Source organism: Chenopodium album, chromosome 5 (assembly GCF_948465745.1).
Source record: "Chenopodium album chromosome 5, dcCheAlbu1.1, whole genome shotgun sequence".
NCBI lineage: Eukaryota > Viridiplantae > Streptophyta > Magnoliopsida > Caryophyllales > Amaranthaceae > Chenopodium > Chenopodium album.
This window is the reverse complement of record NC_137838.1, coordinates 46541311-46553986: the sequence shown is the minus strand read 5'-3', so window position 1 is coordinate 46553986 and position 12676 is coordinate 46541311.

The following is a 12676-nucleotide window of genomic DNA, read 5'->3' as shown; positions in this document are numbered from 1 at the left end:
GGTATTGATGGCCGAAGAAGATATGGAGAAAACCACATTTATCACATAGTGGGGTACATACTGCTATACGGTAATGCCATTCGGGTTGAAAAACGCGGGTGCCACCTACCAAAGAGCAGCTACAACATTATTACATGACATGATGCACAAAGAGGTGGAGGTCTATGTCGATGATATGATTGTCAAGTCTAAAGATCGCCCAGGTCATATTGTTGCACTTCGCAAGTTTTTTGAAAGACTCCGTAAGTACAACATGAGATTAAATCCAGCAAAATGTGCATTCGGAGTCACGTCAGGCAAATTACTTGGATATGTGATCAGTTCCCGAGGGATTGAAATAGATCCTTCAAAAGTAAAAGCGATCATGGCCATGCCACCACCCAAAAATGAGAAGGAGATTCGAGGCTTCATTAGAAGGTTGCAGTATATAAGTAGGTTCATATCAAAGCTCACAACAATATGTGAACCTATATTCAAGAAGCTTAAGAAGAATGTCCCAGTCACATGGGATGATGATTGCCAAAAGGCTTTCGACAAAATCAAAGAGTATTTGGCAAACCCACCTGTGTTAGCGCCGGCAATACCTGACTTTCCTCTTCGACTCTACCTTACGGTCACAAGAGAAACGATGGGGGCAATGCTAGCACAAGAGATCGAAAGCAAGGAGAATGCAATCTATTACCTGAGCAAGAAACTCCAAGGATATGAGACGCGATACACGCCACTCAAGAATTTGTGTCTCGCACTTGTATGGGCCGCACAGAAACTAAGACATTACATGCTCACTCATACAGTGCATGTCGTGTCTAAGATGGATCCTCTCAAATACCTGTTCGAGAAAGAAACACTCAACGACAGATTATCAAGGTGGATAGTCAATCTAGCTCAATTTGAATTGAAATTTGTGCCACAAAAGGCCATCAAAGGTTCTGCAGTTTCTGACTTCTTAGCAGACTTTCCGCTAAAAGAAGCTGAAAAAGAAGAAGATGAGTACGATTTCCCTGACGAATATTTACTCATGACCGAAGACGATAGTTGGACGCTCTATTTCGATGGAGCTTCAAACCAAAAAGGATGTGGTGTGGGAGTCTTGCTCGTATCGCCCAATGAAGAACACATCCCAATTTCCATGAAGCTCGACTTTGATGTCACCAACAATGCCGTAGAATATGAAGCATGCATTTTGGGATTAGAAAAAGCTGTCGCCTTGGGAATCAAGAAACTCAGAATCTACGGTGACTCTTCACTAATCATTAACCAAATCTCTAAGAGATGGAAAGTGAGGAGTGAAAGTCTCGCTACGTATCAAGCTCATCTGGAAACTCTCACGGAGCAACTAGATGAAGTGGAATATACGTATTTGCCAAGAGAAGAAAACCAGTTCGCCGATGCACTAGCTAAGTTAGCATCAATGGTGCGAATTCCAGCTAACACGATCAGAATGCCACTGACCATAGAGAGAAGATATGAACCAGCTTATGTTCATGCACTTGATGATTAACAAGAACCACAGGAAGAAGATGAAGAGCCATGGTACACAGACATCCTTAATTATGTGACAAGAACAGAATATCCTCCTAATACTGATAAAAGGGCACGCCGTGCTTTGAGGCTCCTCGCTTCACAGTATGTGCTCATCAGGGGAGAACTCCACAAGAGAACCGCAACGGGAAGGAATCTCTTATGTATAGCCAAGAAAGAAGCACATAAAACCATGGAAAATCTTCATGCTGGTATATGCGGAACTCACATGAATGCAAAGATGCTAGTCCAAAAGATCCAACGACAAGGTTACTATTGGACTACTATGGAGAGACATTGTCACGAGTACTTCAAGAAATGTATGAAGTGTCAAATCTATGCAAACTTACAGCATGTTCCACCTTCACTTCTCTACATGTATACTTTATATGCCGCTATGGGGTACCACATGAGATGATCAGTGACAATGGAACACATTTCCAAGCCGAATGCGCGGAATTGTTGCAGAAATATCATATCAAACATCACCGATCATCACCTTATAGACCACAAACGAACGGAGCAGTCGAATCAACCAACAAAAATGTGAAGACCATCATCGAAAAGATGACGGAAAATTATAAGGATTGGCCAAGTAAGCTATATTTCGCCCTTTGGGGTTATCGAACCTCTGTTCGTACATCGACAGGGGCTACCCCTTTCTCTTTAGTCTATGGCTTCGAAGCTGTACAACCAATCGAGCTCGAGATACCTTCTCTCCGAATCGCATTGGAAAGCCAACTAGATGAAGTCGACTGGATTAGAGCAAGATACGACGAACTAGTCTTGCTTGATGAAAAACGCTTGGCAGCTTTGCATCATGTCCAAACCTACCAACAGCGTATGGCACGACATTTTAATAAAAAAGTCAAGACCAGGAATATCAAAGAGGGTGACCTAGTGCTTAAGGCACTTCGTAAAAATGTGTTAGATCCAAGAGGAAAATTCAGACCGAACTGGTCAGGCCCGTACATTGTTAAAGCCATCCTGTCTGGCGGAGCGGTACAATTGGTAGACATGGACGGTAACGACTTCCAAAATTTAACCAACTTGGATCAATTCAAAAAATTCTACGCCTAGTCGCATGGGTTCATGACCCAATAGAGCTACGTCTGGCCTGATTCCTTTTTAGGATACGTAGGCAACCCCTCAAGGGGGCCCGACCACTTTAAAATAAAAAATCCTCCCTCTGTTGATCTAATATGCGCGTCGGTTCAGCATTGCGTCACGGCAAAATAATAATAAAAAAAAAGAAAAAAAAAGGGGAAAAATGCCGCGACACGGGATTTCTTCCTGTCTGACGGGAGAAATTCCCGTGTCACGGCAACCTCTGAACGGCAAAAAGGACAGGGTGCCTCCCGTGACACGGGATTTGTTCCCGTCTGACGGGAGAATTGTTCCGTGCCACGTCATCCCTGTTTGTCAAAAAAAAAAAAAAAAAAAACAAAAAAAAATTTGCCGTGACGCGGGAACTTGAACCGTGTCACGGGACCCTTTCACCGTGACACGACAGATTTTTAGTTTCCCGTTTTATTTATTGGCGCATTCGTTGCGGATTCATTGTTCGAGTTTTTATTTCCGTTCTCCCATTGTGTCCGACTCCTTGACTCGGATAAATAAATAATAGATAAATGTCATTGTAATTTTTATTTTTAAGGCTGAAATAAATATACTATTATTAAAATAAATGCGACTACAAATATTGGCATCAAATGCCTTATTTTAAATAAAAATTATAAATTATAAAATGCAAAGCACTATTGATCTAATCCCTCTTCTCTTTAGGAACATCCTTTTCTTGCTCAATTAGGTCGGCCTTCACCATTAGTGTGTCTTTTGTAGCCCGAACCGTCACACCCCTAGTCGAACTTTCACCCCTTTCACCTTTCTTGAACTTTTTCGGTTGTTTCTCCCTATACACCATCTTTTCTTTACCCTTTCCTTTCACATAGGTCTTTTTTCTTGGCATCTTAGGAGTCTTAAACTCAATTCCTTGTGTTCTCGGACCTAGACGATCTTTAAGAGGAGCTTTCTTATCTCCAAGACGACTCTTCACATCAAACTTGCGTGATCCAAATCGTTCCCTCCTACTTCTAGGGTTCCACCATGCCTTGTATGCACTAGATAAAGGAGGAGGTGCTTGGTCACTTGCAGAAACGGTCCACAAAGGTCTTCCAATCCAATAAGCCTCGTACTTGTGAACGTTACTTTCATGCAACGATACTTCACGAGGACTATCGTTATAGCGTGGAATTACTTGTTCAAGTCCATACTGCCGCGTCAGTCGAGAGGGACAGTAAAAGGTCAATTTGGAGGTACTAGGAACGCGACAATATGGAGTTTCATTCGTGCCAACCATCCTAGTAAGCCTCCACCAAGGCACCACCCAACGAATGGAAAATTCCCTCTTTGCAAAGAAATTTTTCCAATCTTCATACGACATATTCGCAGAGTAATTCTTCTTCCTACGGACTAAGTCGTTGGGGCCATATTTTTCAATATCGTCGGGGGCTTCAAATAATTCCAAACGCTCCATCAACCAAATCTGCAAAAAAAAAAAAAAAAAAAAAAAAAAAGCAAATTAGTCAAAATTAAATTAAAAAAAAAAAAAAAAAACTGCAGATTCCCGTGACACGACAGTTTTAACCGTGTCACGGCAGACCCCAACCGTGACACGGCGACTGTTTTGTGTTACGGGGGCTATTCGAAGCGTATTTTTACCTGTAATAGTACCAGAGAGCCCTTCCTGATGGCTTTCCGGTAAGTTTTTGCCTCGTCAAGGCCACGAAAAGTTTCTCCAAGGCACGTTGGCATAGGTGATCTTCCGGATTCTACATGCTCAAGTACAGACGCTAGACAAGCATGTCCTACCCTACCGTTTGCAAATAGTAGCTTGCTAAACATGCAAAAAATATATGCCCTTCTACGATATACATGATAAGACTCAGAGATAGGGCGATTAAAATATAAGTTAGCAAGTTTTTCTAAGTCTACTTCATTACCACAAACAATTCTATTTAAATATGGATCTGTTAGATTTAGATGGCGTTCAAAGTCTTGGTAATAATATTCACGTAAGGTAGGCATGGCAATAAGATTTCTAGCAGGAAATCCAAAGATTGCACCAAATTCCTCCGGCAGAGGACAGATTTCATCATAATCAAATTTGAAACAGTGCGTTTCTTGACTCCAATAATCTAATGCTGCCCTTAGAAAATCATGTTCAATGGCCACGTGTCGCAGGGCTAGCAAACCCCTGACATGAAATAATTCTAACTCTCATTTTTCAGCATTGGTCAAAGAATAAGACCAGTCGCGTAATGTATTATCAAAATTCTGAGACATGATTATTGAAATATGAAATTCTAAATTATTCTGTGTTTCGTAATTATACATATCATGAATGATCTAGTCTTATTTTATAGAAAAAGCGCTCGAAACTGCCCAGAATTTATCTTTTCACACGCGTAAAACAAACCGCTGAATAATACGCGTCCCGTGACACGGGAAATTCCACCGTGTCACGGAAACCTTTGCCGTGACACGGCAGGTTTTGCCATGACACGGTGAACAGTGCCGTGTCATGGCACTTTACGCGTTTTCTTTTTTTCATCTTTTCCGTATCTATCCGGATTTTTTATATTTTTTATCTTTAACGTTTATTTTTCAGTCTTTTCTTAAATTTTTATTTCTAATAAAATTCTCACTTTTTTTTTTATTTTTATCTTTATTTTATTTTAAGATTTTATTTCTTTTGTTTTTTGTTTTGGGGTAGATTTTTTTTATATTTATTTATTCATCATTTTATTTCTTTTCTTTTCTTTTCTTTTCTTTTGGGGAAAGTAATTTTATTTTGAGTGTTCTTTTTTTTTATTATTTCTTTTCTTTTAGGGAAGGTCGGTACCCTCCATTACTCCACTTATGTTTTTTTTTTCGTCGTGTCGTTAATAAATACACAATCACACACAAAGAGTCTCAAACACACACTAACACACACAATAATAGATATATAAACTGTAAATAATGTGTCAAGTGTCATCACAGTATGTACAAAAACCCTCGGTCAAAAATCTCTAGAATCAGAATCAGTCTCATCTTGACCATGTGCATGTGGTCCACCCTGTGTGTATGGTAACGGCGAACCGAAGAGTCCCTCGACCATCCGAGTACGGGGAGTAGCGTCCCTACTAGTCCCCGTAGGCCTAGTAGTAGCCAAGCTCAAAGCAGGACCCGTCCAGCCGGAGAACGGAGTAGACTGGCCCAAAGATACTGGAATCGTCGGCGAAGGCATCGTCCCATACATCGGAACCGAGAACAAGCCCGACAGCGGTGGAGGAATCCCGGATAATGGGGCCGAGAATGAACCAGGATCCAAAGGAGACCCAAACTCGGGAACTGGAGGCGTTGAAAATGACGGACGCTGAGAAAACTGACCCTGCTTCCACCGAGCCTCCTGGAATGGCTGAGTAGTCTGAGGCTCTCGCTGAGAACGCCGGTGAGCCTCAGGAGATCGTCTACTACAACCAAGCTCCTCCTCGTCCGAGCCTCTGGGCCTCGAACGCGAGCGGGACCTCCGTCGCTCCTGAAAAACACAAAATCAAAAGGTGTCAATGATGCAAAATAAAACAAATGGCAGAAATAAAAAAAAAAAAAGTGATACCTCAAGAACGTCGCTAGAGCTCCGACAACTCGCACCACGCCGAAGCTTGATGATGCAATACTTCAGCGCGTCCACCAGCTTCATGATTCCTATCACCTCCGGGCGGTTAGGCTGAGGATAAAACAAAGAAAAATCAGTAATAAGCAGCATTAAAAGAGTGGATAATACGTCGAAGAAAACTCACCGGCTCAAAAACCTCGGGCACTGACTCCTGCGCCTGTCTATAACCCTCCGGCGCGTCAGCAATATGGTCCTCCGTGATACCGATCGGCCCAGGGTAGCGGACAGACTGAGGAGGAATCTGAATCCTCCCCACAGGGTGGATGGTCGTCTGAAAATATGATCGAATAATCAAATTATTCGACTATTTAAAACAGAGACTAGCAAAGAAGATTCTCGAAAGAAATCATACCTCGGGAAGACGGGGTGGAAGAGCCAGAGAGGGAAGCAATTTCCGCGCATAGTCGTTCTCCATGTGAACGAGCTCCTGAAAGACGTAGGGCCTCGGGTAGAACAATCATCCCGGCCCAAGGACGGTACTGGACATCGATGGGAACCTGGAAACCATAAAAAGTTAGGCGTGAAACAATAGAAACAACATCAGAAGGAAAAAACGCAACAAAGATAATCCTTACGCCAACGGAAGAGGTGCCTCAGCGTAGTAGCCCACGAAGCGCCGGAACAGACTCCACCCGTGACTCTCCTCGGTCACGCCAGCTGGCCCCGACGGGGAAGTCATGGACCACTCCCCGACGCCGGCGAGGAGCCAAGCCTGGGAAGTACTCGTAGAACCATAGCTGCAACAAAAACAATATTCAGCACACGAGTCGAACAAGCTGAAATGAAACAAGAAGGGAAAAAGTCATCACCTCTACGACTCTCCACAGGCCGTAAACGAAGATAGGGGACTCGTCATTCAGCTGACGGCAGCCATGACGTAGAGATAGAAGAAGATCCGCGTACCCTAGACTGGCCCAGCTGTAGGATCCTATCTCGGGGATCCTGGCCAAAGAGGGGAGGTAGCAGAGGGATCTGTCGGGAGAGAGGGTCATAGAAATCAGGATCAAAATGAAGATCCGCACCTGCTGCTCGGCCGTCGTATCCTCCATATCGAAACCGCGAGCAAGAACTGAAGCCGACTCCGATCGTCCACTCCTAGGACCACCTCGAGTCACCGGTCGGGTCCTGATGTGCTGAACAACCGGACCCAACAAATCAGCTACCTCAGCCGATGTCCAAGATAGATCAGACATCTGGCCTACTGCCTGATCAGTAAAGCGCAGCCCGCTGATCATGCTGAAGTCTAGGGGGTCACCGTCATCTCCCCCCAAGCAAAGTGAAACATGTTGGTAGTATCCCAGAAATACTCCAATAATGCGCGAACGACCGTCGCGCCGCAACCCCGGGGGCTGCGAAATCCTACAACCGCCGCGTAAAATCGACCAAGCCAGACGACTCCCATAGGGCGCTCGTAGCAGGATCCCTCGTAATAACCTGGTCAAGCTGAGGGATCAAATCACCGGCCCCGGAACCATGCTGGCGAAGTGTGCCATCGACTATGCCGGAGAGTGCGCGGTGAGAGACGTGGTTTTCACGGCAGAAAACCAGCTGGTCTGGGGTCCACGGAGGTGGAACCCACCTACCCCTACTCGTAGAAGTCCAAGGCTCGGACTCCAAGACGTCGTCGTCCACGCCCTCAGGGACAATGGGAGTGTCCTCCCGAAAAGCCCGACGCCGGCCGCGGGTAGAAAGGTCGCAATCTCGTCGTCTAGGCATGCTATTATAAAAATCTAAATGTTTAGCATCATTTCCTAAACATTTTTAAGTTGCATATTTATAATAAAAGTCTAAATACTTAGCATCAGTTCCTGAGTTATTTAGTTGTTTATTGAATTATATGCTAAATTTTATTAAAATCTAAGTGTTTAGCATCATTTCCTAAACATTTTAAATTGCAAAATAAAATCTAAATACTTGGCATCATTTCCTAAGTTATTTAGTTGTTTATTGAATTATATGCTAAATTTTATTAAAATCTAAGTGTTTAGCATCATTTCCTTAACATTTTAAATTGCAAAATAAAATCTAAATACATGGCATCATTTCCTAAGTTATTTAGTTGTTTATTGAATTATATGCTAAATTTTTACCTCAAGGCTAAAAATTGGCAAAATTATGGTATTTAGTTTCTCCATGACAAACTAATACTACAGTTCTCCTAGCCGCATGATACTATGTTCTCCTTGACAATATAGTACATGTGCAAAATATGAATCAGCACAAGATTCACCACCAATTTTTCACCATTTCAAAACATGAACATTATTTCACAAAGTAGCACCCAAAAATGGTGATTTGCTCAATTCTCCATCAAATCATGCAATTTTTGTCTCAAATTTCTCACAAACACACAAGTATACATATACAAGTAGAATCATGGCAAGAATTTCAACATAAAGCTTCAAAATAAAAAACCCCAAATTGATTTTTAGGGTTTGTCATGAAATTGTTTATGTGAAACAAATTCAAAGCAAAAGTCAAAGGAAACTTACATGAATGTTTGTAGAGGGTCGAAAATGAGGAGAAGATCAAGAAATTATAGCAAAATTGGTGAAATTCGGGCTCCAAAACTTGAAAAAAAATTTCGGCCACCAGTGCGACTGCCGCGACACGGTCAGCACTAACCGTGACACGGAGAAGCAGTCCCGTGTCACGGCGACCTTCAAGGCCGACAGAGCTCCGACGATTTGGGCGGCAGCTCCGGGAAGGAAAAAGAAACAGCAACGGCAGACAGCAGCAGCGCAGAACAGCAGCAACAAACCGCAGCAAAACGAAAAAAAAAAAAAAGAAAAAATCAGATCTGTAGACTAACCGTGTCACGGTCGCCGTTACCGTGTCACGCTGGGCTTCGATGGCCGGCGGTTAACCTCAAGCGTGGCGCGGCAATTTTTGGTAAGTAAGGAGCAAAAATGGAGAAATGAAGAGGAGATGTGAAATGGTGAAGTATGAAAGTAGGGTATGCGAATTTAAAGATAGAAAAGGACAAAGGAGAAGTAACCGTTGCTTTGACTGATTCAAACAGCGAAAAGAAAAAAAAAATCAAAAAAAAAAGAAAAAAATAGGAGTCCCGTGACACGGGATACTAGTCCCGTCTGACAGGAATCCCTAACCGTGTCACGGGAACTTGCTGACGTGGCACGACAAAGCTGTGCTTGGTCAGGGAATATTTTTGGCTTTTTGACTAGTTTGACTGATTTTCCGAGTTTATTGGGCGATTATTTTTCGCTACAGTTACGCGGAAAATCCCAACTGATATTTAAGGGGGACTAAAATTACCATTTTACCCCTGGCAAGCGTCAAAGCCTATTTTTTCGGCATTTTAAGCATTTAATATGGTCGGATAATCGGCTTAAAGTTGTGAATCATCTGCGGCCCACGTTCGGGGATAATCGAACCACCATACACTTATCAATTTTCAGCCAAGTCGGCTTTCCTCAGGCTTGGAAAGCGTTATCGGTGGATTTTTCTTCAAGTATAGAAAACCGCCAAGTCGGCTTTCCTCAGGCTTGGAAAGCGTTATCGGTGGATTTTTCTTCAAGTATAGAAAACCGCCCAGTCGGCTTTCCTCAGGCATGGAAAGCATCATCATTGGATTTTTCTTCAAGTATAGAAAACCACAAAATTCCTTTGTCGGCTTTCCTCAAGTATGGAACGCATTATCGGTGGAATTCTTCAAGCATAGAATGACACCAAATTCGTTCGTCGACTTTCCTCAGGCATGGAAGGTATTATCCGGTAGCTTTCTTCAGGCTTAGAAAACTACCAAACTCTTCAGTCGGCTTTCCTCAAGCATGGAAAGCGTTTCAACCAATGTCACTCGGTAGATTCCTTCAAGCTTAGGAAGCTGCCATATTCGTTTGTCACCGACACACTGGTGCCAGATACGTATTCTATCCCATTACTCTTTTATCTGTGGAACTAACACTTTTCTGCAGGTATCGGCGTATACAGAATGATTTAGGATCGCAGAACGTCTTTAATCATTCTCCGTCCCTATCGACTACTTTGACTATCGTTTTCGAAACTGACGTTTCTACAAACTCAGTCAAAGTGGGGGCTTCTGTAGACACCTAAAAATGTCTCCCCAAAACCAAACCCGATGATAAATAACCTTTCACCGCCACTGTTGGTCGGGTTTAGTATTTAATCCCGAGAGTGCTTAAAAAATCGTATTTTATTAAATTCTTAATTTTGAAAGGTCCATGGATTAGTCTTGGTATTTGGTAAAAGCATAGTTTTAATTTTAGCCCAAGCTTGTTAATTAATTTTAAGCCCAAACCTTTTTATTTTATTATTTTATTATTTATTTTTGGCCCAAATATTTTATTTATTTTTATTTCATTATTTTCTTATTTTAGCCTGAATAATAAAAGTCAGGAAAAAGCCCGAAATTATCAATCGGCACTTAAAAAGCCGAAAGAAATTAGGGTTAAAAATGAATTTAGACGGAAAAATGGACTGGAACTGACCGTGTCACGGTACAGCCTGACCGTGTCACGGGAACCCTTCCCTTCTGACGGGGGGACTTCCCGTGACACGGGAGGTCTGCCGTGACACGGGAAGTTCCGTGTCCTTTCCGCGTAAACCCTTAACGCGTTTTCCGTTCCGTTTTCTGAAAATTTCCCGTGTCACTCCAAAACTGTACCGTGTCACGGGAATATGTACCGTCTGACGGTACTGTCTAACCGTGTCACGGTACAGTCTGACCGTGTCACGGGATACTTTTTTAGGGTTTTTATCATTTTAGGGTTCTGTATGCTCCCTCAGCACATTTCCCTATAAATACCCCCTCATTTCTTATGTACGGGGCAACCAGAATTCGATTATTATTATTTTTCTCTCTTCTATGCTATTAACCTAAACACTAGCCTACCCTTTTCACATCAAAAATTCCTTCTTCAAGCACTCAAAGGAGTCCATATTTTACTCGAGGTTCAGTCCTTAAGCCAAGGCGTGAAAGGTAGAATCGTTTGAGGGTTTGGCCCAAAAATCAACCTTATTTAATTTAATTTAATTTAATTATTGTTCTATTATTTCCTTGAAATTACTAACTCATTTATTATTTTGTAGTTGCAAGCAAACAGATTCAAAGTAAGGATCATGCTCTTTTATTATTATTATTATTTTTCTAATAATTTTATGTTGTTGGGATTATGATTAAATTGGTATTAATGTTGATTCTATTATTATTTTTATTATGATCACCACATTGCATGTTTAAAGGGAATATGTAATTGAAAATCACGCCTAATAAGATAATTTGGACAATCGGTTTAGGATCCCTTTTAATCTTGTTATTAATTCAAGTGATCACCAATATTTTAGAATAATGTGTGCATTAATTTTGAACCAATTTAGTTAAATAATAGTTTGGAGCGAATTGAATTATTGTTTGTATGCCTTTGAGATCACAGGAATGCCTTTCACTATAAGAATCGAGTAGAGGCCAATACGGGCGAATGTGACTCCATGACTCACTTCGTACCATCATCCCCGATCCTCCTTTTGTGGTTTCGAACCATATGGAGTTAGTAATCTCATGGATTATGAATGGGGTGTAACCTTCACGGGTCAATCGTTGTTGCCTATCGTTGTCCCTTATCGTGGTTGCCTTTTTATGATCCGTGAACGGTTTATAAGTTCCTTAAAAACTTGTTGGCGGCTCCCTACTTTATTTGTCCCTAATCGTATATGTCAATTCCCACTTCCTATGAGTGCCAAGCATATTCACACATGCTTTTAACGTAGGCGCACTTCAAACGACGCCTACAGTTATAGGTTTAGAAGAAATTGAAATATGTCAAAACTTGTCTTAAAGATCTGAACACTAACCATTTTACTAAGATTACAGACAGACTAGAAGCTGCTAGATCTCATCTTGCTAAGGTTCAAACTCAGTTGGCTAAGGACTTTACTAATGTTTCTCTTCATAATCAAGAGGCTGCTGGGATGGAGAAAGTAAAATATTGGATGGATACTTATGAGGGTATCCTAAGGCAAAAGTCAAGAGTTGATTGGATCAAGCTTACAGATTCTAACACTCATTATTTCTTTTTTGTCCTTAAACAAAGGCAGAATAGGAATACAATTGACTCCATTTATAATAGTGATGATGTTCTGCTGAAGGATCTAGATTTAGTTCGAGCTGAAATTATTAGCTTTAATCAAAATCTCTTAGGTTCTGCTGCTAGTACTTTGCCAGTTGTTCATGTTGCTATTGTTAGGGCTGGGAAGCAACTTTCCTCTAATGACATTGATATTTTCTCTGCTCCTATCTCTCATGCTGGAATTGATCAAGCTTTTGCTAATATTGGGGATGACAAGGCTCCTGGCACAGATGAGTTCAATGCTGTATTCTTTAAACAATCCTGGAATTATGTGAAATATGATGTTTATAAATCTATTCTAAATTTCTTTGACACTGGTGTTCTAGAG